Source organism: Delphinus delphis, chromosome 1 (genome assembly GCF_949987515.2).
Source record: "Delphinus delphis chromosome 1, mDelDel1.2, whole genome shotgun sequence".
NCBI classification, from domain to species: domain Eukaryota; kingdom Metazoa; phylum Chordata; class Mammalia; order Artiodactyla; family Delphinidae; genus Delphinus; species Delphinus delphis.
Window position 1 is genome coordinate 11,289,083 of NC_082683.1, and position 23,999 is coordinate 11,313,081.

General features: G+C 55.5%; 1 protein-coding gene across 2 annotated transcripts in view; it reads left to right on the plus strand.

The window, feature by feature from the left end:
• KAZN (kazrin, periplakin interacting protein) overlaps positions 1–23,999 on the plus strand; it is a 461,784-nt gene that overhangs the window by 313,401 nt on the left and 124,384 nt on the right. The window lies entirely within an intron of this gene.

A 23,999-nucleotide genomic window follows, 5' to 3' on the forward strand; every position in this document is an offset into this window, starting at 1 on the left:
GTGCTTTGCACACTCGGAGGCACTTTACAAAGGTGGTTGGTACCACCTCAGTGCTGGTGAGGGCGGACCTGTACCTCGGGGAACCGACTCTCCTGGTTAGCTTGGAACTTTCCTGGTTTCAGCACTGAAAGTCCCACATCCTGGGAAACCCCACAGTCCCAGGCAAACCAGGATAGTTGGTCACCCTAGCTGTACCCCAGTGCCATATGGAAAGTGATCCCCTCCCCGACCCTGCCCTCCCAGAAGTTAAGGCATCACCTCCCTGACTCCTGACCCCCTCTACCTTTGCTGATCGCATGGACCTTATGGCCCTGCCCTCACTTCCAGCTCACTTACGTCTCTGGGCATCGACCGATGGCCTGGATGACCCACCACCCAGATTCCAGCTGAGCATGTCTTTATTAAACCACATCTGCCATTCGTTTACTTATTCGCTCACTGGATAAATACTCATCAGACCCCGACTGGGTGCCTGGGCTGACAGGCTGAGCCACGCCAGCTCTGCCCTCGCGGCGCTTACATTCTGGAGGGGTTTTCTGCCTAGAACGCCTAACTGGAACCAGAAGGATGCCCTTCCTCAACCTCTGCCTGGATGCAACAAAGCTCCTCGTTCGTCCACCTGGCAGGTGTTGAGTACCTGCTCGGCCTGGGTGTGGTGCTGGGAGCCGCGAACAATGTCGGCCGCTTTCCTGGCTCCCGTTAAGGGGCTCAGGGTCTCCTGACTGTCCCATGAACCGGCCAGCTCGTTCCCACCCCTCAACTCTTCTTCTCAAAGTCCAAATTCCATCCTGTCCTGGCCCCATGCCCCCTTCTGCACAGCCTTTCCTGCTCATTCCAGCCCCTCTGTGCACAGTCCTGCCTTGCCGTGGGCGTGTCATCTGGAGACCAGGTCCTGCAGGAACATTTCTTGAGCGTTAGGTGGGGCCTTCCTCCTGAACTGGACTCGCGGAGGGGGGCCACAGGGCGCCTACGCATCTGCCTCCCTCCCTATGCCTGGAGCACACAGTAGGCTTTCAGGAAACGCTCCAAACGGGAGGAAACACGCAGATGTGAATTTCTCAGCTGGAAGAACCTTAGGAGACATCGAATCTGGCAGATGTATTGGCGCACCTTTGGAGGGGCCTCACCTGGCAGGTAGGGCAGCACCTGGAGAACACCTGCAGCCCCACCAGTAATTGTTGGGGTTTGGAGGGGTCAGTAAATATATCCCTCTTTCCTTCTGGAATTTGGGACCTGCCAAAAGATAGAGACAGAAGTGGGACAGATAGAGCACGTGGCTTGGGTGCTGCTGGCCCCGCTCCCCTGCACGGGACCCCGTTCACAGGCCCGGCAGCTACAGGCCCGGATCCAATGACCTAAGATAATGAGTCCATTGGGTTTTACTCCTGGCCCTCGTCCTTTGTGTCACCTGGTCATTGTATCTCCATAAGCAAGTGGACAGTTTACCTCTCAGTTTCCAGAATCTTTGAGCGTGGTAGAGCCCCCGAAGTTCTTTTGTTCATTTATTCTGCAAATAATTATGGTGCACTTGTCTGGACGAGAATCCTTCTTAAGTATCAGGGATATAGTCGTAGATAAAACAGTCCTGCCCAAAACATGGTCCTCCCCTCGTCAATCTTAAAGTCAAGGACATTTTCAGAAAATTAGACACCAGAAACTCTTTCTGTGTTTCCATTGTCATTGAAAACTTCCTGAAATGCCCTTTTGCATTCAGGGAGCCTGGACAACTCCCTTTTTGGAAGTTAGGCTTCTGCAGACCTTTCGGGTCCTAACTCAGAAGCTGAGCATCTTAGGACAGGTGGTTGTACTTGACCCTACAACTCCCACTGCTCACATGTAAGAAAATAAGAAGCCATTGCGTCAGGGAGTCTCTTCATTGTTTGCTTATTTGTCCTCCAACCTAAGCCAGAATCCTAGTTAACTGGGCCTTGCAGCTAGCTGGGACCTTGCTAGAGGAGGTTTGATTGTGTGTTTGGGCAGCTGCAGGAGTGTTTGAAATGACCAGCAGCTCCTCTCCCTTCTCTTCCTGCTGGCCTGTTGGTGTCGGCATCAGTGACTTCCCCCAAAGGCCGTGTGTCCCTGTGTGACCATCTCCCCAAGGTGACTGGACTTCTGTCTGCGGCCAGCCCTGATGACCGTGGGCCAGAGCCCCACCCTCTTGCTGTCACCAAGCCAGTTCCTCCCTCCTGCTTACTGGGCTGACTTGCTGGTTCTGTTCTCTGGGTTCTTTTCAGAGACTTACTGTTTGCCAGGTGGACAAACCAGTGTTCTGAGTAGTCGTGCACTTAGAGGCACCCTAGCTCCTCCCCCACTCCCATGTCACTGAAACACAGTAAGGTTCTCGTCACTTACGCGCACTCATGAAAATCACGCAGGGGAGCCTGATCTAAGCACTCCTGCTTTGCAGGGTGGCCTGCATTGAACGACCAAGATAAATTAGGTACATTAATCACCTCATTTTCCAGATGGAGTAACTGAGGCACAGGGAGGTTAAGAAACTTGCCCCAGGCCGTCAAGCCAGGAAGCAGAAGAGGTAAGATTCGACTCGAGTCCAGCTGGAGCCCAGCTGGAGCCCACAGTAGTCACCACCCTCCTGTCCCTGCCGCAGCATCACTTGTGTCCGTCCTGAACTGTGGCAGAGTCTGAAGTGAGGAATAACAAAGGGACTCTGTCCCTGAAGGTGCCAGGCCCAGCCCTGGTGGGGAGCTCCTTGTGGCTGCCTCCCTGGGCTGGGCAGGGTCCTTGTAAAGTGTGAGGGTCATGGGGCAGCTCTGCGAAGTCCAGCCAGAGGCTCAGGTGTGGTGTGCTCCAGGTGTGGTGTCGCTGACACAGCCTGTCTTTCCCAGCGCTGTGGGTTTCCTGCTTCTCTTGGCCTTAACGTGTTAAAGATAACAGAGGTCATAGGAGGGTTTGGCTACTCTCTCTGTTCACCCTGTGAGCTACGGAGGCCTGATCACCAGCTCTCAGGGTGGCATCCGAGGCTCAGAGAGTTTCATGCTTAGAGCTCGATAGCTATTTGTTAAAGAAAAAAAACTAGCTTTGTATTGTTTGTACTTCTTAGTTTCCTACTACCTTCCCAGAGAGTCATGTAGTTACAGGAGTATTTGAGTTGCAAATGATAGAAACACTGCTGGAACTGACTCATAGAAAGGGAAATCAGTAGCTCCCCCTAACTGAATTGATCAGCGGTAGGTCAAGCTTCAAGCGTAGCTGCATCCAGGGGCTCAGATGAGGTCATCTCCCAGCTTTCCTTTCATCTGTTTGGCCTTTATCCTTTCTAGTGGCAAAAATGACCCCTCACAAGTCTAAGCAACGTTTATCTTTCTTGGATTCCAGTGTAGAGAGTCCTTTATTCCCAGTGTTTCTAGCAAAAATCCCAGGACTGACTCTCATTGGCCTAGCTTTAATTATGCAACAGCTCTGAGCCAATCACTTAGTCCAGTAGGCAGGAATGCACTGATTGGCAGGCCCAGATCATGTGCCCTTCCTTAGAATAGGTTGGGGTAGGGGTTGTGAGCTTCCAGGGAAACGCACTGGCTGATGGTGGGGTATCAGACAAAGGAAGGTCAGGGAGAGTATTCGTCCTGAGGAATGGAAGCTGGGAGGCAGTTGTACAAGCTGTTCTCTGCAGAATGTGAGCTGGCTCCTTCAGCCAGTGTGTTTGCGTGTGCCCCTCGCTCACTGGGTGTTGTGAGATGCAAAGGAAAGCCTTAGGTGTAGATGCTACCGGTTAATTATTTTGCAGGTTTTCTTGAGAACCTACCATGGGCCAGGCCCTGTTCTAGACCCCTGTGGAGGAGCTAGGCTTTCTCTTTTGTCCGTTGTTCCTTCTGTCTCCCCTTTTCCTTCCTTCTCTATCTTCAAGAAGCAGCTGGACTCTTGCTGTCTCTCATGTTCCTTCATAGTCTCCTGGGCATAAGTCATCACGACCCCTCCTTTCTCTCCCTCCCATCCCTCTGTTTAAGCTTTTTTTTTTCAAATCACACCTGTCCCAGGCGGGCTTGCAGGAGGACCCCTGGACCGTTGGCTTCCTGAGTGTGGGGCCTGCGTGGGCTTGATTTGAGCACCCCACACACAGCGTGCCTGCTTCCCTGAGGGCCAGCATAAACGCGTGCGGTGACGGCCCCCTCGTCAGCCTCCTGCCATGTCCCTGGTATTGCTGAGTGCGCCGAGGTCAGCGGCAGCAGCGAGGGCTTTGGGCCCTCCAGACGGCATCTGGCTTCTCTCAGCCTTCCCATAGGAGTCAGATTTTCTGGGCTGCATCGCTTGGCCATCTCCCTGGAGAGCGCTGACTGCTTCCCTCTGGAGATGACCTGAATTTATGGCATACCCAGCAGGAAGATGCTACCTTCTCACAGCAGGGTAGGGAGTGGGCAGCCTGGGAAGCTAAGAATTTAGCAAAAGGGCATGGTTGGCCTGCCTCTGCACCTGGTGTTGTTTAGGGCGTAGGTGCGGGCTCCGTGTTTCATTCCATATCAGCCCCAGGAGGAGAGCGAGGCTTCACACTAAGGCAAGTCCCCGGACCTGGAGCCCTAAATGTAGGGATATTGCAGACTGTGTACCAAGTGCTCGGGGCCATGGAGCCAGACTGCCTGGGTGCAAATCGTTCCCAGCTCCTTAACCCCTGTGAGCCTCAGTTTATCCATCTGTAAATTGGGGGCGCTAATCCTATCTAGTAGGGTTTTGTGGGGATTAAATGCGATGGCCCATGCACAGGGCTTTGCATGGTGCTTGGCGCGTAGTAGGTGCTCAGGAAACATCATTTCTCTTAGCCTAATGCCGAATGGGCACTGGAGCAATACAAGGCTCACCGGAGAGATGCCAGTTTGCACAAGTCCAGGGTCAGTGACCCGCAGGAGATAAAGTCTTTGGTGCAAAGGTGAGTCTTGTCGAGGAGACATTTTTGGAGATGGCATCTGCTAGCGCTTTGCTCCCCAACTCAGAGGCAGCTGTCAGAGACTCACAACTTGTGAGAAGCCCACACCGGGGTCTTCAGGGACACTGCTTCATCTTCCCAAGCCTCGGGTTCCTCATCTTGGCATGGGAATGAGGGAAGCCAGCCGGCAGAGCCTGGTGTACAGTGGGTGCTTAATAAGTGGAATGATGGCTTTCTTAATGCGTCATCTCAAATGGGTTGCAAATAATAAAATGATGTTTGGGAAGCGTGGGGTCTGGTTGGTGTGGGCAGTGCTGGAGGTGCCTTTCCATGGAGGGGGGGGCTGTGGGAGGGCGTGTGCCCACCGGGCACTCTTCTGCCTGTTGGGATATTGAGTCCTGGCCATGACTGAGCTTTTACTTTGTTCTCCATGGCACGCGGTGCAGATCCGGGCACCGTGCCTAGCAGTGAAGGGAGGCACGTGGTTACGGAGTGGGGAGCAGGGGCCTTGGGGAAGGCCTAGGGCTTCACCCCTCACAGCATCAGGACTGCCAGGTTCAGTGGCAGTGGCTGAGCCTTCACCCAGCCTGGCCAGCCCCAGAGAGGGCCCTGCCTTCCGCTGCAGGGTTCCCTGGCAGGGGTGCGCCAGTGTTTCAGAGCTCACACCGCGGGCGCTCAAGTCAAAGGAGGGCTGCTTGTGAAGGCACAAAGGCAACCTCGAGAAGCCCAAGGCCAGCCACGTGGGGTCTGGCGCCAATGCTGGGAGCCTGGAGCAGTGCCCTCTCACTCCGTCCCGCCCCCTAGGAATTTCCGAGGATTCTCCCTAACTGCCTGCCTTGCTTTACTGCTCTGCCGGGGCGTCTGCTCTTGCAGGACCTTTCAATCTCTGAAATGCCTGGGAGACAGAGAATCGGATTGGTCCCTGCCTCATCAGTAGTCTGCAAGACCCTGGGTCAGGTGACTAATCAATCATCTGCGTGTGTCAGGGCGGGCGGGCTCCCTGTATGCAGTATGGAAGGTGGTTAACTCAGGGAAACAGACTGACCCATCGAGTCCCCGGCAGGTGTTCCTCCTGAGCTGGCACCCCTGCAGGGACTGGAAACGTACTTCCTCTCTGGCAGCCCTTACGGTCTTTAATTTGTTTGAAGCATTCACTCACTGGTACATTGAGCCCCAAGTTGATCTCTTTGTAGCATCCACCCTTGGCCCGTGTCCTACCATTCGAGGATCTTACACGCTGAATCTATTTCCTTGACACGCCAACCCCTCTGACGTGAGAAGACAGCCACCGTGGCACATGAACCAGTACACCTTCCTGCACCAGCTTCCTTTCTCTAAGCATCTTTTTCCCCAGCCAGGGCAGAGCAGATTGCGCTGGGGAAGTTGGAGGACAGGATGTCTTGCCGTGGTGCGCCCAGCTTGACTAGCCTTTGATTCTCATCTCCCACCCGGAGCCCTTTGTGAGGGCAGAGAGAACTTCTGGAGGCCGAAACTTCCCTTGCACATCCAAGGGAAGAATGTTCCCCAGACTGAGCCGTGTGTTCCTGGCTCTCCTGATGTTTCTTTAAGAGGACTCTGCGGGAGCCTGAAGACGTCAGGCGGGCCCTCCGGGCAGCAGGCAAGGAGAAAGGGAGCTAGGAACTCCATGGAATGGTCTTAGGGCAGGTGGGGCCGACACAGTAGCCTAGGCCAGGCCAGGGCTGTGGAATTGGGCTGCAATTCTGCACCCACCCCTGCGCTGACAGCTCTTAGGTCAGAAGGAGCCCCAGAGACATCCAGTGACAAGTTCACGTACTCCTTTTGGGATCCGTAAACAGCATACACGGCCAAACGAACAGCACTCGCCTCTTGGCGAGAGGGTCCTGTCGACATCTGCCTGCGGCCAAGGGGTTACCAAAAGAGGAGGGTGGACCGAAAAGCAGCGCGTTAAATGCCAAGCCCTTGAAAAAGGAGATTGAATTTCTCTGCCTGGAAATGTTTAACTTGAGTCAGCCGCCTCCCTTCCAGACCAGGCCAGCCTGGGTTGGAGGTCTGGTTTCCGCCCCGCCACTTCCCCCAAATTAGCTCTTTGCAGGTGTGCGTGCAGAGCAAATGCTCATTTGGAAGGAGATTTATAGGTTTCTCCAGAGACAGGAGCAGGAACGATTTCCTGGGCAGCGGGGTTATCCTGGGTTAATTTTCATGATTATGGAAAGGATCTTAGCTGAAGACTCTTGGGCCCTGCCTGCCCGTGGTCTCTGCTGAAATCCGTGCTGCCTGCTCACCTGCATGAGGGCCAGAGGGCCACTGTCCCCTCGTCCCCTGCCTCCTGGGTTTGGGCTTCACTGCCTGGGGTCTCCTGGCTGAAGAGTAACCGGAGCTTGCATGGGGATTCCTGGAATGTCGGCAGCTATCAGTAGCTAGCCTGACAGCTGTGCCGTCTGCCACCGGGGAAGGAGTGACGTCACGGGCCTGGCTGGCGAGCCACCTCAGTTCCAGAGGGACGGGACAGCAAGTCCACAGCACACGGGACTTTTTCTTGTTACAAGTCGAGTCCCAGTGCTGCCACCTGCTCCTGGTTAGGACACCTGCTGCTGGTTAGGACACCTGCTGCTGGTTAGGACACCTGCTTCTTCAATCGGCTTATTTTCTGCTGCTTGGCCCAACCGTGGAAGCAGTTCTGAAGCATCCACAAAGTGCGGGGGGTGTGTATGTTTTGTGTACACCCGCACTGGGCCAGCCCTGTACACCCCGCCACGCGTATCTGTTCTCCTTCCCCTCAGACAGCCTCAGTGATCCACACTGTTTCAGGTGTGTCAGGAAAGATGTGTGTGAAAGGCCCAGATATTCCAGGTTTGAAGTTTGTGGACTGGGGAGAAGAAAGAAGAAAGATCTAGCAGTTCCGCCCACCAGAGTAGGGCAGGAGGAGGCTGGCTTATGAGAATAAAAGACAGTCGACCCTTGACCGACATGGGTTTGAACTGCTCGGGTCCACTTAGACGTGGATTATTTCAATAGTAAATATTACATGACTGCACCATCTGCGGGTAGTCGGATCCACCAGGATACGGAGGGCAGACTGTGAATTACACCCCAGTTTTCGACTGTGTGGACAGTGGGCGCCCCTGTCCCCTGAGTTGTTCACGGGTCAGCTGTCTATAGAACAAGAAAAAGTCTCTGACCTGCCCCAGACCATTCACATCCAGGGTCACCGCTCTCATTCTGTTCGTTCCTTTATTCAAGCTGGACGCTTTGATTCCGCCGTGGCCGAGCCTAGAACCTGCTATTCTTTAGTTGGAGTCATTTTCTCTTGGGGTGCGGGGGAGGGGCGTGGAAGAAGACGGCGTCCAAGAAAAGCATGTTTGGTCTTGAAAGCACCTCTGGGCAGGGGAGCGCGGTCCTAGGAGAGCCTCAGCCTGCTCTAAGGGTTCCCCTGCCCCAAGCTCATGCCCTGGGCTCACCTCAGCTCTGTGGGCGCTTCTTGGGCTTAGCTCGTGGGTCAGGGCTCTTCTAGGTGCCATGGCACATGATACGCGGCTCCTGCCAGGAGCTGCTCCAGAATGACCTAGAAGGATGCCGTTCTGTACAAGAGATTTCCTTGTCTGGGCTGACAGGGTCATTTGTATTCCTCCGAGGATGACAGCCTAGGCTCTGGTCACCATCAGTGGAAATTCTGCCTCGCCTCTCTGTCCTCCTACTTGTTTTTAAGACCAAGGGGCTGGGACACGGCTGTGTGTTCTGTCGAACTGGGGGTGAGCCGTGAACGCGTGTGCCAGTGTCGGGGGGGGGGGGCAGTGTGGTGGTGGCGAGCCATGGGGTTTTTCCAACTTACATTTTTCGAATAGTTTTCTCCTCTGCACTCCCAAGAGGCCGTACGCGGAGTGCAGTAAGCGTTTGACCTTTGTGAAATGGTGGAGAGGGCCAGACAGACGGGGGAAACGTTTGGTGGCGAGCTGGCGGCAGCTCAAAGCAGGAATTCAAGCTGCATCTCTGCCTTTCTCAGCCCATAAACAGGCGAAAGTGAGGGGGGCGGGCGGCAAAAGAGAGGGGGCTTCGTGCTTCCAGACTAGGATCTCGTGGGCCACTTCCTCAGCAACAAGCCCCCAGCTGCTGGGAGCCCCACTCGGGAGACCTCTCAGCAAGGAATGTTCTACCTGGAAGTTCAGGTCAGGTTTCCAGGAGAAGCCCCTGGGGATCCAGGGACAAGGCTGCTGGGCAGGGGCTGGTCTCAGAACCAGAAGGCAGTGGCTCCTGGGAGGGGGAGGGGGAAGAACCAGCTGGCACATAGCACTTGGCCTGTGCCAAGCACGGTTCTTTTATGGGTTCGGTCCGTGCGTGTGTCTATGTGGACTCTATGCGTGTAGTCACTCATTTCATCCTCACGACAACCCTGTAAGATGGGTACTGTTATTGCCCCATGTTACAGGTAAGGGAACTGTGGCAGAGAGAGGTTAGTAAGGGACTGGGACTCAAACCCAGACCAACTCGCCCCCAAGGTGTTTCCGGCCACTTAGACCACGCTGCCTCTCAGCCCAGGTGTTCAGCGAGCATCTGTCAAAACCGGAAGTCAGATACGCAGCTTATGCGTTCAGGTTGCGTCTTCCCGCGCGGGGAGAAGTTCTGTCCACAGATGTAGTAACTCAGGGACTTGAGTTTGCCCTCTTCATCCCACTGCTCTCCCTTCCCCCCCCCAAAAAAACCCCATTTTCTGTGTCTTGATTATATATTTGGTTCACAGACAACACTGCTGAAACTCCCCAGGGGAAATAAGGTCATTTTTCTAATCGATTTTGTTCATTTTAAATCCTGAAAGTTGTACTCTGATGGGAGGAGGGACACAGTCGTGGGGCCCCCATTGGTCCTACTTTGAAGTCTCAGAACCGATGACTGCAAAGGCCTCTGGAGACTAGATGGACCACTGCAGAAGCAGGGGTGCCCCAGGCCCTTTGAACAGACTGAGGACCTAGGAGGACAGGAATGGACCAAACAGTCCAGAGAGGCAGGGGTGTACCCAGGAGTCCGCACAGGTGGGGTGGGAGGGGCTCGGGGGGGGCCAAGGTAGGAGAAGTGGGCCCAGGCCTCGCACACCTTAGAATCCCTGGGTGAGCTGGCTGAGGGGAGGAGCCATGCCTTGGGCCTTAGTTGACTGCCCCTTAATGAGGACAATAAAACCCACCATCGTAATCTTGCCAGGGGTTTGGGTGATAAACATAAGAGGAAGAGGTGAGAGCACTTTGAAGAAAAAGTTACAAGCACTGTATTCAGCTTAACAATATCAGCCGGAATGCAGGCAGCCTTCTGCGTGTGAAGAGGCCGACTAGTTCCACGCCGGGCAGAAGGCCTCCCGCCGGCCTCGCTCACTGGCGTGCCTCGTGTGCTTCCACTTGAGCTCTGTCTGTTAGGATTTGGGGTGGGGGGGCCCTGGGGCACAGGAAGGAAGAGCATCCTGAGAAGAGGTGTCGCAGGGGGAGCCAGGCAGCCCTGGTGACCGTGGCCCTTGGGCAGGCCCTGAGTCTCTGCACCTCAGTCTCATCTCTAACACGGGCATCGTGCCACCCTCCGAGGTTGCTGGGATGCGTGCCCAGCACGTAGAGCTTCCCCGGTTCCTGGGATGCCGAGCACGGCTCCTGGCCTTCCAGCTCTAGGTTGTTGAAGTACAGGCACGCCGGAGACCCAGTAGGGTTTCCTGTGACCCAGCCCACGTGGACCGGCACTGCTGTTTCTCAGCCCAAGGTAATTTTTCAATTAACTCCATTGGCTGGAAACCGGGGCGCCCTTGGAGTGTGGGAAAACGTTCCAGGCCGGAAGGGGCCTCCCCTCTGCCCCTGCTGGCTTGGGGCTTGGCTCCAGAGGGAGGATCCAATTTCACATCAGGACACCAGGACGTGATCCCAGTGCCCCTCTGAAAAATCCCACATGGCGCCTTCTGGAAGCCCCTGTGGGCTCCGCGCTAGCGGCTGGCCTGTCCTCCTCCCCTGCCCCCTGCAGGCTCCCCGACCCAGGTTCCGGCGGTGAGAGCCTCCAACGGTTTCATTGCTGACTTTATCGCTAAACAATTCAGAAAGGCGGCCCTGCCAGTTTTCATAAGTGAAGCATTTGAAGTATGCAAAGCATATTTTATTCTTTGCTGGAGCAGCTGCTCGGTGGGGCTGGAGAATAGTCAGGAGCGAGTTACATGGGTCCGTGGGCCGCCCTGCAGCTTGCAGGCTCCGCAGCCTTGGGCGCCTCCCACTGCAGGAGCCCAAGACGTCCTCTTCCCTCTCCGCCCCCTCCGTGGGGTCAGGCATCCTCTCGATGGCATCGGAACTGGCTGCCAGCATCAGCTGAGGGCTCGCTCTGTGCCAGGCCCCTTCTTGTCACAGCAGCCCTGAGAGATGGACACTATCGTTACCTTCATGCTTCACATGAGGACACGGAAGTGATCTGCTGGGGCCCGACAGCTACTATAAAGGACAGAGGCAGGATTTGGTGCCGGAGTCACTGCTCTTAGCCATCACTGTTGTGGTTTTGTAGGTGAGGAAGTTGAGGGATGTGGAGGTCGAGACGTAGCAGGAGACGCCCATTCTTAGTTCGCCTTCTGAAGCCACTTTTGAGACAGTGAGTCCTCCAGGTTTGCTGTTTGTCCAGGTTGCCACCTGGACTTGGTTTAAATTCTTCTGAAAGCCCGGATCTGTTCGAGATACAGATCTGAAGATGCGGGAATTTTAGGCTCGCCGCCCTCGTGTGCTGGCGATGCTAGGAGAGCCCCGGCTGGGCCCTGGTCGCCCACTTCCCTTCTCTGTGTAATTGTTTACATCTGCGGGGGCCTTCGGCATGTTGAACATGTTTCGAAGCATTTAACCCCTGAGTTGACTGATGCCTAAGAAAGGCTGAGCAGAATGTTCCAGCCAAAGCGTGTTTCCAGTTTGCTTCCAGGTTATAGTGGCCAGTGGCCTAGCAGTCAGGGCTGTAGATTCCAGACACCTTCCTTTGGGCCTCAGTTTGGCCGTCTATAAAATGGGGATATAAATGTCTTTCTTCCCCCAGGCTTCTTAGGAAGGTAGCTCTCCTGCCGGGAGCCAGGCCTTGGAGAACCCGATCTCTGACAAGAGGGACGGGCAGCTTCAGTCTGCGCTGTGCATTCTGGTAATGGGTGGAGAAGGAAATTGAGATGCAGGTTTTTTGCTGCTGACTCAGACTCGGGTGGGAAAGAAAGCAAGGTCTGGGCTGTCCCCCTGCAGTCGCAAGGCCTCGGTCAAGTTGCTTCCTCCTGGTTTGCAGTGAGCTTTGTGCTCGCCGCATGGGTGGGCTGCCGTGTCACAAGTTGGTGGGTGTAACCAGTGCTGGGCCTTCTTTCTTTTTCCTCTTTGTGTTTTGGTAATTTTTTTCCCCCGGAGGGTGGAGAAGAGGGAGGAGGGGTGGGAGGAGAGAGTCCTGCGTGGTGAGGGCGGAGAGGGAAACAGGCAGTGCTGCCAGTGGTCACTGTCCCTCTCCTGGATTTGTTCCTTCAGGAGCCAAGCCTTGGGGACGGGAGAAGCTCGTGGTGAGAGCCAAGGCTGGGGGACCCGGTTGTTTTCACCAAAGTTCGAAAAAAGGCCCAGTTCCAGCCCTGGCCCACTCTTTGTCCTGGAGTTTAGTTTGACAAATATGCACAGCATGGCATTTAGGGCTGGGCGCCTAGTCCAGTTCGGAACGTGAGCTTTGCAATCAGACAGACTTCTGAGTTGGGATCCGCTGTGCCACCGGGACCTGCGCTGTAACCTTGAACAAGCCTGTCCACCTGTCCTGGTCTCCGTCTCTCCACCTCCGTTTGCATGTGCAAAATGGAGAGAATGCTAGCACTGCTCCCAGCGAGAGAATTCAGTGGCCCGAGGCTTAGGGCCAGACACATAAGTCAGCACCCAAACGGGACCCAGAGCCTTCAGGCCGAGGAAGGCTGCGGGGTCAGTGCTCGCAGACCTCTTCGGGTGGGAGAAGAGGAGAAAGGCTGATTCGGGTAGGAAAAGTCTGGAAATGGCCTTGAGGCAGAGCTTGAAAATTTGTGCCTTCCAGGGTTTCAACCCAGGGGGACTGGTCACTGCAGTCAAAGAAGAGCTGGAATTAAAGCTCACGTGGGAGTAGGTGCTCGCTGGTTCTGCGGAGGTGAATTCCATTGTCCGTTTTGCTTGTGTGGTTTCTGCAGGACAGTGATACAGCTTAGGGTGCTTAGCACATAGCAGGTGGCCTTTAAGTTTCTGGGGGTGCTGGGCACCCAGAAAACGGTCCCTGACAGAAACCGTTTATCAGGATTCTTTTACAGTTGCAAGGGATAGAAAATGCAACTCAAACTGGCTTAAGAATGTGTTGGTTCACATAACTGAAAAATTCAGGAGTAGATCCTGGCTTCAGGTGTGGTATGATCCAGGACAACAAGGATATTATCTGAATCCAGTCTTTGTCTTGTTGGCGCTCCCTTCTTGGTGGCAGGATGGCCGCTACCGCCTCCTGGCTCCATCCTCTCATCCATCATTAAAGAGGGCGGCTCCTGGTCCAGACTCTGACCCTGATTGGACTGATTTGTGTCATGTGCTTCCCCTCCTAAACCAATCACAGTGGCCAGGACAACTCAGCTCTCTGATGGGCCAGCCTGGGTCTTAGCTCCACCTTTGAACCATGGGCTCTGGGAGTGGGTGGCTCCCCAGAGGGAAATGGAGGTGCTCTGTCTGGAAGACTGGAGGCATAGATGTCGGCTGAACCAAAAAGTCGGGGGGGGGGATAATGAAGAACTTTGAAAATGTGGGATGAGCCAGCATCCCAGGGGAAGCAGTGGCTTTAAGGCTCAACTTGATAAGAGTGTTAAGATTCCTCTTTGCACCAAGAGGGTATCCCAGGACATCTGCTGTCAGCCCACCCGATTCGAATGGGCCCCAGCTCGCTGCTTCTAAGTCCCAAGGGAAACTGTGTTCAATGAGGGCCAGGGGAGGCAGCTGGCCCGGCCCTAAGGAGAGGCCAGCCCTTTCCTCTCCCATCACTCCTGCCCAGCAAGCAGATAGGAGTGGGCTCCTCAAGGCCCCCATTCATTTACAGAGCCTTGAGGAACCTTCGGGGCTGAGTCTAGAACCGAGGGCTGCATGGCTGCCTCTGCTGCCGCTGCCCTGGGCTGTTTGAATCCAGCTCCTCAAGGCCTGGGCACCTGGCTTTGGGACCAAGCAGTCACAGCCTGTCCGGGACTCAGCCGCCCTTTCCACCCCCAGACAGATGCTGTATTTGGGGGTGCACATTCCTTCTGGAGCTAGAATCACCCGCTGAGTGACTGTTGCAGACCCCCGAGGACCGTGGGGCTCCTACTGGCTGTCAGTGCATGGTGACATCAAGCCACACGCCCAGAAAGCCTGCCAGAGGCTGTCCTTTCCGGGCTTGGGGAGCAGTGGACACAGGAAGCGAGGACCTCCAGTGACCAAAGGGCACATTCTAGGAATCAGGCCAGGCCGCCTGCAGGGACCACGTTCCGTAGCGCAGATCCTCAGGTTTGGCTCTGCCTGAGAACTAGGGAGCTGCGTGCTGGAGGTTGGCGATGCCTTCACTTCCCCAGGCATCTCTGCTTTTGAACCTGAGACTGGCACCCTTCCAGGGCTGGTGCCTGGCACACAATTATTCCTGAGTCAGTGCTTGGCGAGGGATGGTCAAAGGACGCAGACCCCTTCCCTGAGAGGATTGGATTCCCGGGATGTGGAGCTGGGTGGGCAGAGCTTCCCGTGGGAAAGGCAGGCCCCCCCAAGATTGTGGAAGAGGATTAGCTTGGCAATCGGGCCCAAGACGAGTCTGGCTGAAAGGTATGTTTATGGGACAGCTCTGCAGGAAAGACGGGTTAAACAGCACCTAAAAGAGAAAACAATTACTGTGAAATACGAGAAAAAGACAAAGCCTGCATCACCTGGTACCTGCCAGGCCCTCCCCTACCCACCTGTAGTAAGAATTACCGGGCGGCTCTCCCAGGCCCTGGAGCAGCCTTGGAATTAATACTGCTGAGGAGTGCCTGGGCGTTGTTTGAGAATCTACTTGTATTTGGTGAGTGCTGTATTGTGTCCCGTCACCCCCAAAGCTTTCAGTGTCAGGACCACATGACAAAGGCCCAGAGAACACGGAAATCTCTAGCAAACCATAGACCCAGCTCTTGTCTGCCTGCCCCTGGCCCTGTTCCTGGCCTGGTGGGTGTGTCTCCACATACAGGGGGGATGGAGGGAGGGATGGGAGAGTCTACATCCCTGGGAGAGCAGAGGTAGACCAAGAGGGCTATTTTCAGCTCCCCACGCACAGACCAGGCTGGAGGGGAGCCTGGGCTGGGTGTGAGGGGACCAGACAAGCAGAAGGAAGTGATGTCAAGTCTTCCCTCCCCCATCTCAGAGGCCCGGCCCTGAGGCTGCTCTTCCCAGGCTACGGTTCCCAGATTTCTCTCTCCACAGACAAACCGTTACATTCAATCAAGTCCCACCTGGCTGGATGTCCCTGTGGAATTCCATTCATTTACAGAGCCTTGAGGAACCTTCGGGGCTGAGTCTAGAACCGAGGGCTGCATGGCTGCCTCTGCTGCCGCTGCCCTGGGCTGTTTGAATCCAGCGCTCCTGTCCCTCCTTGGCTGTTGGGTCAACTTAGCCAAGAGGTTCTGCGATCTCAGGCCTTCCAGGCTGGGGGAAGGATGCAAACAGTGGTATCTGTCCCAGGAGGGTTTGAGGGCCCCCTTGTAACTGCGGGCCCTGAGAGGACACATAGGCTTTGCCTGCCTTGTGGGGCAGCTGTACCGCAGGAGAAGAGGTCGAATAGAACTCAGTAGTGACCAGAAAAGACTCTGCAGCCAGACCACCCGGGTTTAACCACATGTTTTCTCCATGCCTCAGTTTCTTCTGTAAAGTGGGTGCATCACCTTGGGTTATTGGGAGGATTGAGAATTAAGGGTGTGAGGATTTAGAACTGTTCTGGCATGCACAAGTGACTCAGAAAGTGTTACTGTTATCACCGTGATGATGATGAAGAATGAATTCAAGAACAGAGGGAATGCAACATAGGAATGCGGCTGCCTCTTTCTCTCCATGTGCTCCCCCCGCAGAAAGGCAGAACAGAGGAGGTGCCCTTAGGCCGCTGGTGAAGACCCTCACCCCCTCAGCCTGGGACGTGGGCTCTGCCAGCGACCCCGTCTCTGACTCTGCCTTTTCAGGACTCCCTTCCGCCATCAGGTACTGGCTTCCTTGGACACGAATACATCTGGTCCTTTTTAGTTTTGGGGCCTGGGAGCCCATCTCTTATGGGGACTTGATATGAATCATTGTACCTCAGTCTTAACATTTTAACCCTCCAAGAACCATCTGATTCCTAATTTTTAGAACAAGCATCATCCTAACGTTCTGAGACTACCACCTGGACCAGATTTGGCAGCGAGGACAGTAACGGCAGTCCCGGCAGCAGTGGTGGCTTTTGAGCGCTCACGGCCTGCCGGCCGCTGCTGGACCAGCCCATGGCGGGGGGGCTGCACGACCACAGGCTGACCTGGGCTCCGTCCCACACACCCGCAGCACCTCCGAGCTCAAGCGGGGTCACTACAGCCCTGTGTGGGTGTCATGAGGAGCCGGTGAGATGAAGCCTGTAGTCCAGTGGGTGGCATCCCGCACAAAGTCGGGGCTCAGAACATGGCAGTGCCGTCAGCCATCGTCTCTGCCAGAAAGGGTGTTTGGACCAGAAGCGAACCATGGCATCGTTAAGCAGAGCGTCGTGTCACCTGGAAGTGACCTCCATCCGGCCAGGGCCAGCGGGGCATGGTCCAATTTGTCTGCTGCAGGGCAGGTATAGCTCAAGTGAACGGAGGTTGTCCACAGAGCCCGGGGTTGGACTCAGGCTCCCCTTTTCCTGAGGCCTGCTGGAGGGCAGGGGGCCGGTGAGCTCGGTACCTGGATTTGGGGGGAATATCTATAAAAGTGAGTGAATGGGAAGCCTGAACTATGTTACTGCTATATATGTATATATGTGTATGTTTTTAGGTATGATTTCCTACAGCAAAGTGCACAGGTTTTAAGGGTACCATCTGAGTTCAGAGAGTTTTGACAGATGTGTGTTTCGCTGTTTATTACCCACGACAGGCAGCCAGGGACTGTCACTCCAGCCTGCCCTCCCTTCGGAGCCCCCTGTGCCCTTGGTCCTGCCTTTGCCCTGCAGACTGGGTGACTGAGCCTTCTCTGTCATTTAATCCACCCCTTCCGGGTTGGGAGGCCCACAAGTCTGGGCTCCCAGGTTCTTGGGGCCAAGGCCTCTCCTCGGAACATCGGGGAGGTTTGCCCTTTTCTATAATAATGATCTTGACGAGCTCCATATGACCCCCATTTAGAAGCTTTTGGAATGTTTCCACTTAGATGATTACTTTGTTAAATGTTTACTACAGGCTTGGGAGACTGGTCTTGGCTCCAATTTCAGATAAACTCAGAGGTCACTTGTCCTAAGGTCAAATAGCTGGGAAGCGGGGGAGCCGGGACTGAGCCCCGGTGGCGGACCCAGACCAGCCTGGCCCACCTCCGCCCCACCCCCGCACTCAGCGCCGTCCTTGTGTGGTGCCTGCCAGGAGCCCAGCACTGGGCTGGCGCTGGGCGTCAGGTGTGAGCAGAGCAGAGCCCCTGCTGGCTCCATGGCCACATCCTTCTCCAGGAGCTGCGTGGGAACGGTGCCCCGGAGAAGGGCCATGCACGGAGTGGCCGGCTCCCTGTGACCCACCTCCATGTGGGAAACAAAAGCAAGCCCATACCTGCTGGGGGGCACGCCTCCCTCCCCTGCCATCCGTCAGGGCAAGCCTGCGGCGGCCCGTGGAGTTTGTGGCCCTGTCCCCCTGCAAGACAGTACAGTGAGGGACTTCCCTGGGGGTCCGGTGGCTCAGGGTCCACACTCCCAATGCAGGGGCCCCAGGTCAGGGAACTAGATCCCACATGCAGCAACTAAGAGTTCACATGCTGCAACTAAAGATCCCACGTGCCGCAACTAAGATCTGACGCAGACAAATAAATAAATATTAAAAAAAAAAAAGACAGTACAGTGCAAGAGTTTGGACTGGGGTGGGTGCTGGAGCTAGACCGCTCTGACTCTGCATGACGCTGGTCAAGTCACCTAAATCCTGTGCCTCAACTTCCCCATCTGTTGAAGGGGGTGATGATAACAGGACCTACTTCATGAGGTTATTGTGAGGATTCACTAGTTATCGTTAAGGAGTGTAACAGACTTACCACAGAGCCTGGAGCACGTATCATGTGCTCCCGAAGTGTTAGCAAAGGAATCATTGTGATACACGGTGGTTACAGTATTATTGCTGTTCGGACCTTTGGCTTGGGAAGGCCAGACTCGTAAACCGGCGACTCACTGAGAGAGCTCCGAGCCTCTCGCTGCCTGTTCACGCATCCCGTTCTTGGACGGTGCCCCACAGTCACAGAGAGTGTTTTTCTTTGTCTTCTTGCTCTCCCGCCCCAGCCCTGTGAGCTCACAAAAATTAAGCCAGGAAAGGACTTGTCGCAAAACTGGGGGCTCTTGCCCAGGGCCGGGAGCGGTCACCTCCCTCCTCTGCTGTGTGGATTCCTCCACAGTCCCCACCTCCTCCTCCCACTGCCCAGAATTCACAGCTGAGGCGGCCGCAGGGCAGACCCCAGAGGTGCTGGCCCTCAGCAGCCACCTGAACTCGATCTCAGCCAGTAGCACGCGCTGCCGTGCTTGGTTCTGGAGAACTGGTAGATCAGCAGGGAAATCAAAGGCTCTCCTGTGCCAGATGGCCCTGCCCAGCTGGTGCCGCTCCAGGTCTCGAGACACAGGTGCAGGGCTGAGCTGTGCTGCCAGGCCCCAGGCTCTGTTCTCTCCCCGTGGCATCATTTTTGCTCCCTGTGCGTGTTGCCTCCTTGTTACAACGTTGCTGCCACAGCTCTAACCACAAGTCCACTTTCCAGACAAGAAGGCACGGAGGAGGCAAAGCCCTTTTTTCTTAAAGGGCAGTCTTCCTCAGGGACTTCCGCCTACATCTCATCAGCCAGAACTGGGTCACACAGGCAACTCTAGCTGCAAGAGAGGCCAGGAAATGGCGTTTTAAAAATGGCGAGCACTCGCTGCTCTTACAAACAAAAGGAGATGTGCTACAGAGGGGCAGGGTTAGGGTCTCCCCAGCTCCCTCTGTCACCTGTAGGTAAGCCACACCCCCTTGCCCTTGGGAAGAGGCCTCTGGGGGCTTCCACTGTGTGGCCTGCCTGCTCCCCCCAGGGCAGCATCGTTGGTAACTGCTGGCTTCCCTGGGGGTGGGAGAGCCGCTCTCTCCCAGGCAATGCTTACTTCCGGCTTCCATGGCCTGGAGCTCTGCCGGGCTTGTGACTTCTTTGGCACCAGGCCCTTTTACCACCACCGGCCCCCTGCCCTAAGGTCCGTGGTTGCCCAGCGTCGGCAGAAAGGTATGCAATTGATCTTTCCCTTTTGTGTCCCTGGGCCAGGGCCAGTGCGGTTCCTCCAGGAACATGGCTCCTTCCCCAGCAGCTCTCCCGCCTTTCGCACAAGGCTCCCTCCTGTCCGTGTGTCTGCGGCCCACGCTGCACCAGGTGCTTCACAAACCCCGCTTCTTCCCTTCCCCACCTCGTGCCCCTGAACGAGCACTGACCAGGAGCTCTGTGCCCCGACAGGGTGGTCTCTGTGCTTTTGACATGTGACGGGTGTGCCTGAGGAACTGAGTTGTTTGTTGTGACTAATTTACGCTTAAGTAGCCACGTGTGCTGGTGGCTGCCTCACTGAGCAGTGCAGCTGTGGACCAGAGCAGGGACCCCTGTCCCGCCAAGGGGAGAAATGCACTATCGGTAGCATTCATCTAGATTCCTGAAGAGTGCATCCCTCTAAGGGCACTGATATTATGAAGGCCCAGAGAGGGATAGTGACTTGCCCAAGGTCACACAGCGAGGTAGCAATCCCTCTGAGACAGCAACCCAAGTCCTCCAACTTTCACTTCTTCATTGCTTCCGAGGAATGTGGTCGCTCCCCTCAGTGAGGGGAGGAGGAGTTGGGGGCACGAGGGCACACACAGCATTCTTCGTGCTTAGCACGTTTAAGTGTATTACCTGTGAGTCTCATTCCCATCACTCCCATTTCACAGGTGAGGCCCAGGGAGGGGAAGTGCCTGTGAATGGTCCTGAAGCCTGTACATGGGCTTCAGTCTTGTGAGGCTCTCTGTGATTGCGGTCCCAGGGCTGTCACCGCTCTCTGCCCCTGGAAGGGTCCAGGCTGTGCAAGGTCTAGTCCAGCCAGGGCAGGTGCAGTTAGTAAGCTTGGACAAGGCTCTCTCTTTTTGTGGAGTTGTTTTTCCAGCCTGGTCTCCTAAGACTTGGTTCCTGCAGGACATGTACTTGGTATCCCGCCCTCCTGCTTCTTCAGAGCCTGACTCAAGGGGCGGGGCCTGGGTGTCAGGTACACCTATTAGCAACGTGAGCGCAGGAAAAATTTGCCTTTGCCACTGTTAGCTCAGGATAGGGGCACCCAGCCCCGTCTTGCTCTCGTCCAAGAGCAAGGGGCAGAGGAGGCTGTGCCAGGCTGCTCTGTGCCTTAACCTCCTTCCTCCTGTGAGATAATTTAGTAACACAGCCCTTTCTCATGATGGCCTCGTTTCATTGCAATGGAAGTAGGGTTGCTGGATAAAACACAGCATGCCCAGTTACACTTGAATTTCATATAAACAACAAATCAAGTTTTAGCATAAGTATGTTCCATGCAATATTTAAGACATGCTTATACTAAAAATTATTTGTCGTCTATCTGAGATTCAAATTTAACTGTGCACCTGGGCTTTTTGGGTTTGTTTTGCTTCGCTTTGTTTTATTTTGCTAAATCTGGCAACCCTAAATGGGTGACATTGTCCCCAAGCAGTGTACGTGGCAACTGAGAGCCGGAAACATCATGGGGCTTGCTCAGGGTCGCGACAAGTCCCTGGCCAGGACTGGATTTGAAGCCAGGTCTCTTGGAATCCTCTGCCATTTGCATAGACAGCAAACAACCTCAGTGGCTTCCTCTGGGCAGTTTAAGGAAGCCGAGAAGTCATGCCCGTAAAATAAAATCAAACAGCCCTGGCTTCCACTTGCCTGGCAATGTAAATATAAACGGGGATGCCTAACAGTCACTCACACCTTATCGTGAAATAACCGTTTGGTGGCAGTTGAGTGGGGACGGGCCCCGGCAGGATGGGTGACTGGGGAGAATTGATGAAGGAGGGTGTCTTGGTCCGTTTGGGGTTGCTAGAACAAAAGTAGCCAGTGGCTTATAAACAACAGAAATTTGTTTCTTAAAATTCTGAAGACTGGAAGTCTGAGAGCCAGGCATTGGCAGATTCCGTGTCTGGTGAGGACGCTCTTCCTGGTTAATAGACAGCCGTCTTTTCGCTGTGTCTTTTGCTCCACCCTCAGGACCTCCCAAAGGCCTCACCTCCAGGTACCATCATCACATGGGGCACTAGGTTTCAACATAGGAATTTTATGGGGACACAGACATTCAGTCTGTGGCAGGAAGCAAGAATGAAAATTCCAGAGTCTTAAGGACTGCTAGAGACGGCGAGCCAGGGCTGGGGGCACAGAGTGGTGGTTGAGGTTAAGACCTTTTATGATCTGACCCTGTCGCACTTCCCCTGGCTTCCGTGCTCTTCCTCAGCTGTTACTGGTCACGGGTTGCCCAGGGGCCTTTCCAGCCTTCTCGCCTTTGCTCGTACTGTCCCCGCTGCTCACTGCCCTGCCATGTTCCGAGGCCCGTTTCAAATGTTCCTGGGCGCCAAGCACGTGCCACACCTGCTTTGCATTATGCTTACCTGTGTGTGCTGCTTCTACTTGCTGGAGATTTCTCGGGGCCAAGGGTGTTCCCTTCTTTTTGAACACCCTGCGCCAGGCCTGTCTTATAGGCGACCTGCAAATGTTTGTCTGGAATGAGGGCAGGGGAGGGCCCCCCAATGCAAACCTCCTACTTTGCAGTTTTGCTAAGAGACCTGGGCAGTTCCCAGCCTGCACTTGAGTCTGTCCATGTCAGAGCAACCAGGAGGTCCCTTGCAGACAGCCTGCCTCCCCGGGGTGCAGGTTTAGGTTTCTGTAGGCCGTGTTCACTGTGGGGTTTGGGAGCACCGGCCCGAGGGGGGGACCTGTCTGGGACCTTCACCCAGGGGTCTCCAGTGCCTTCAGCGGCAACTGGCTTGGGGCAGGTGCCCATGAACTCTTGCTGGGTGGACGGATGGCTGGAGGAGATCATTCGATTGTCGTGTGTCATCATATAGTATTCCGGGCACTTGAGACCCCCCAGCGAATGAGCTAGAGCAGAGCCACCAGGCCTGCTCTCGGGGAGCCGTGCCCACTGGGCACGCACACGGTAATGCGTGGGTGGGCCTCCCACATTAACGAGGGGTTTGGGGTGCGTTGTCCAAACTGCTGTCAGAAGTGGACCACGGGTGAGGGCCTCTTTAGGGCTCTTGAGGTGACAGTAGGGCTGAGACTGCCCGACAGGGAGGAACCTGTGAAGAAGGAAGGAAGCTCTTCCAGCGGCCCTGAGGCAGGACAAGTCTAGCGCCTTCCAGAACTGCAAGCCCCCCCGCAGGTGGCCCGAGGGAGGCCTCAGATGGGCTGATGGGGCGGGAAGCCAGGGAGGGTTTTCAGTGCAGGAGTGAGGTGGGACGCCCTGCACTTCAGGCTTTTGTGGGGAGGTTGGGTGGGGGGTCAAGGGGCTGGGAGGGCAGGGCGGCCTCCCCTTGTGCGGGTGGCAGCTGGACCCAGGTGGCCTCAGAGGAGGCAGTTGAAGTAGACGAGAGAACAGGGGCTGGAGCCAGTGCCGCCCTTCCCCAGGCTTCTGGGGGCGGAGGGACCCCGGGTCCCCGAGGCCTCAGCTCTGCTCCCCGTGGCCTGCCCCCCACCCTAGACCTGGCTCTGCCTTCGTGTCCAGGCTCCCCAAGGAGTGCAGGTTGTAGCGCCTTAGAGAACGCCGGGCGCTGCTAAGAGGGTCAGGCGCCTGGGGAGACGCAGCCCCCGTCTCACCGGCACTGAGCGCTCGCCGTATACGCTGAGCACATGCCCTGGACCAGGCTTCCTCCTGCGTCTCAACCCTGAGGGTTAGACCCATTTTATAGAAGGGGCGTGCGAGGCTTAGAGGGGAAGGGACTTGCTCGTGATCACTCTCCTGGTCAGCGAGGGAGCCAGACCGGAGACCTGGGACCTCGAAAGCCCTGCCGCAGCCGTGGCCTCTGACCCTCACAGGCGAGGACTGCATCCCCTGCTACCGTGGGAGCATGGGACAGGGTGGTGTCGGGGGGCGGCTGTGTCACTGGAAGAGCAGGGAAAAGGGTGTCGCAGGTGGAGGGCCCTGCAGGGGCAAAGGCCCTGAGGCTGGAAAGAGCTTGGCCTGTCGCACAGAGAGGGACCAGCGTGCAGGAGGGTGGGGAAAAGGGAGAGAGCGATGTGTGAGCTTATGATGCAAGCTAAGACCAGCCGCTCCAGGGCCGGCTTCCCTGAGCATCTCAGAACCTCTTTGTTTTTTTTTCTTTAAATCTTTATTGGAGTATAATTGCTTTACAATGGTGTGTTAGTTTCTGCTGTATAACAAGGCGAATCAGCTATACATACACATACATCCCCGTATCTCCTCCCTCTTGCATCTCCCTCCCACCCTCCCTATCCCACCCCTCTAGGTGGTCACAAAGCTCTGAGCTATGCGGCTGCTTCCCACTAGCTGTCTCTTTTACATTTGGTAGTGTATATATGTCCACGCCACTCTCACTTTGTCCCAGCTTACCCTTCCCCGTTCCCGTGTCCTCAAGTCCATTCTCTACGTCAGAAGCTCTTTTAATCGGTCTCTGAGTGAGGTGAGCATCTCGGCCTGGGTGTGCACTGTCCTGAGTAATACTGTCGCGTTGACTGTGCCTGGAGTCGACCAGGTCTGGGTTCACATCCCACCTCTGCTACCTACTCACTTTATGCCCTCGTGGAGTTTCTTAATCTCTCCGAGCCTTGACTTCCTAGTCTGTGAGATGGGGGTGAAGCATCCTGCCCCCGGAGGTTTTGGTGAACAAGGTAAAGCGCGTAAAGCGTAACTGGGAGTGCTGCTGGCTTGGGACTGCAGTGCTGGCCCCTGAGAGCCCTAGAGAGTGTGGTGGGAGGCAGGGAGTCCCGCCAGGCGC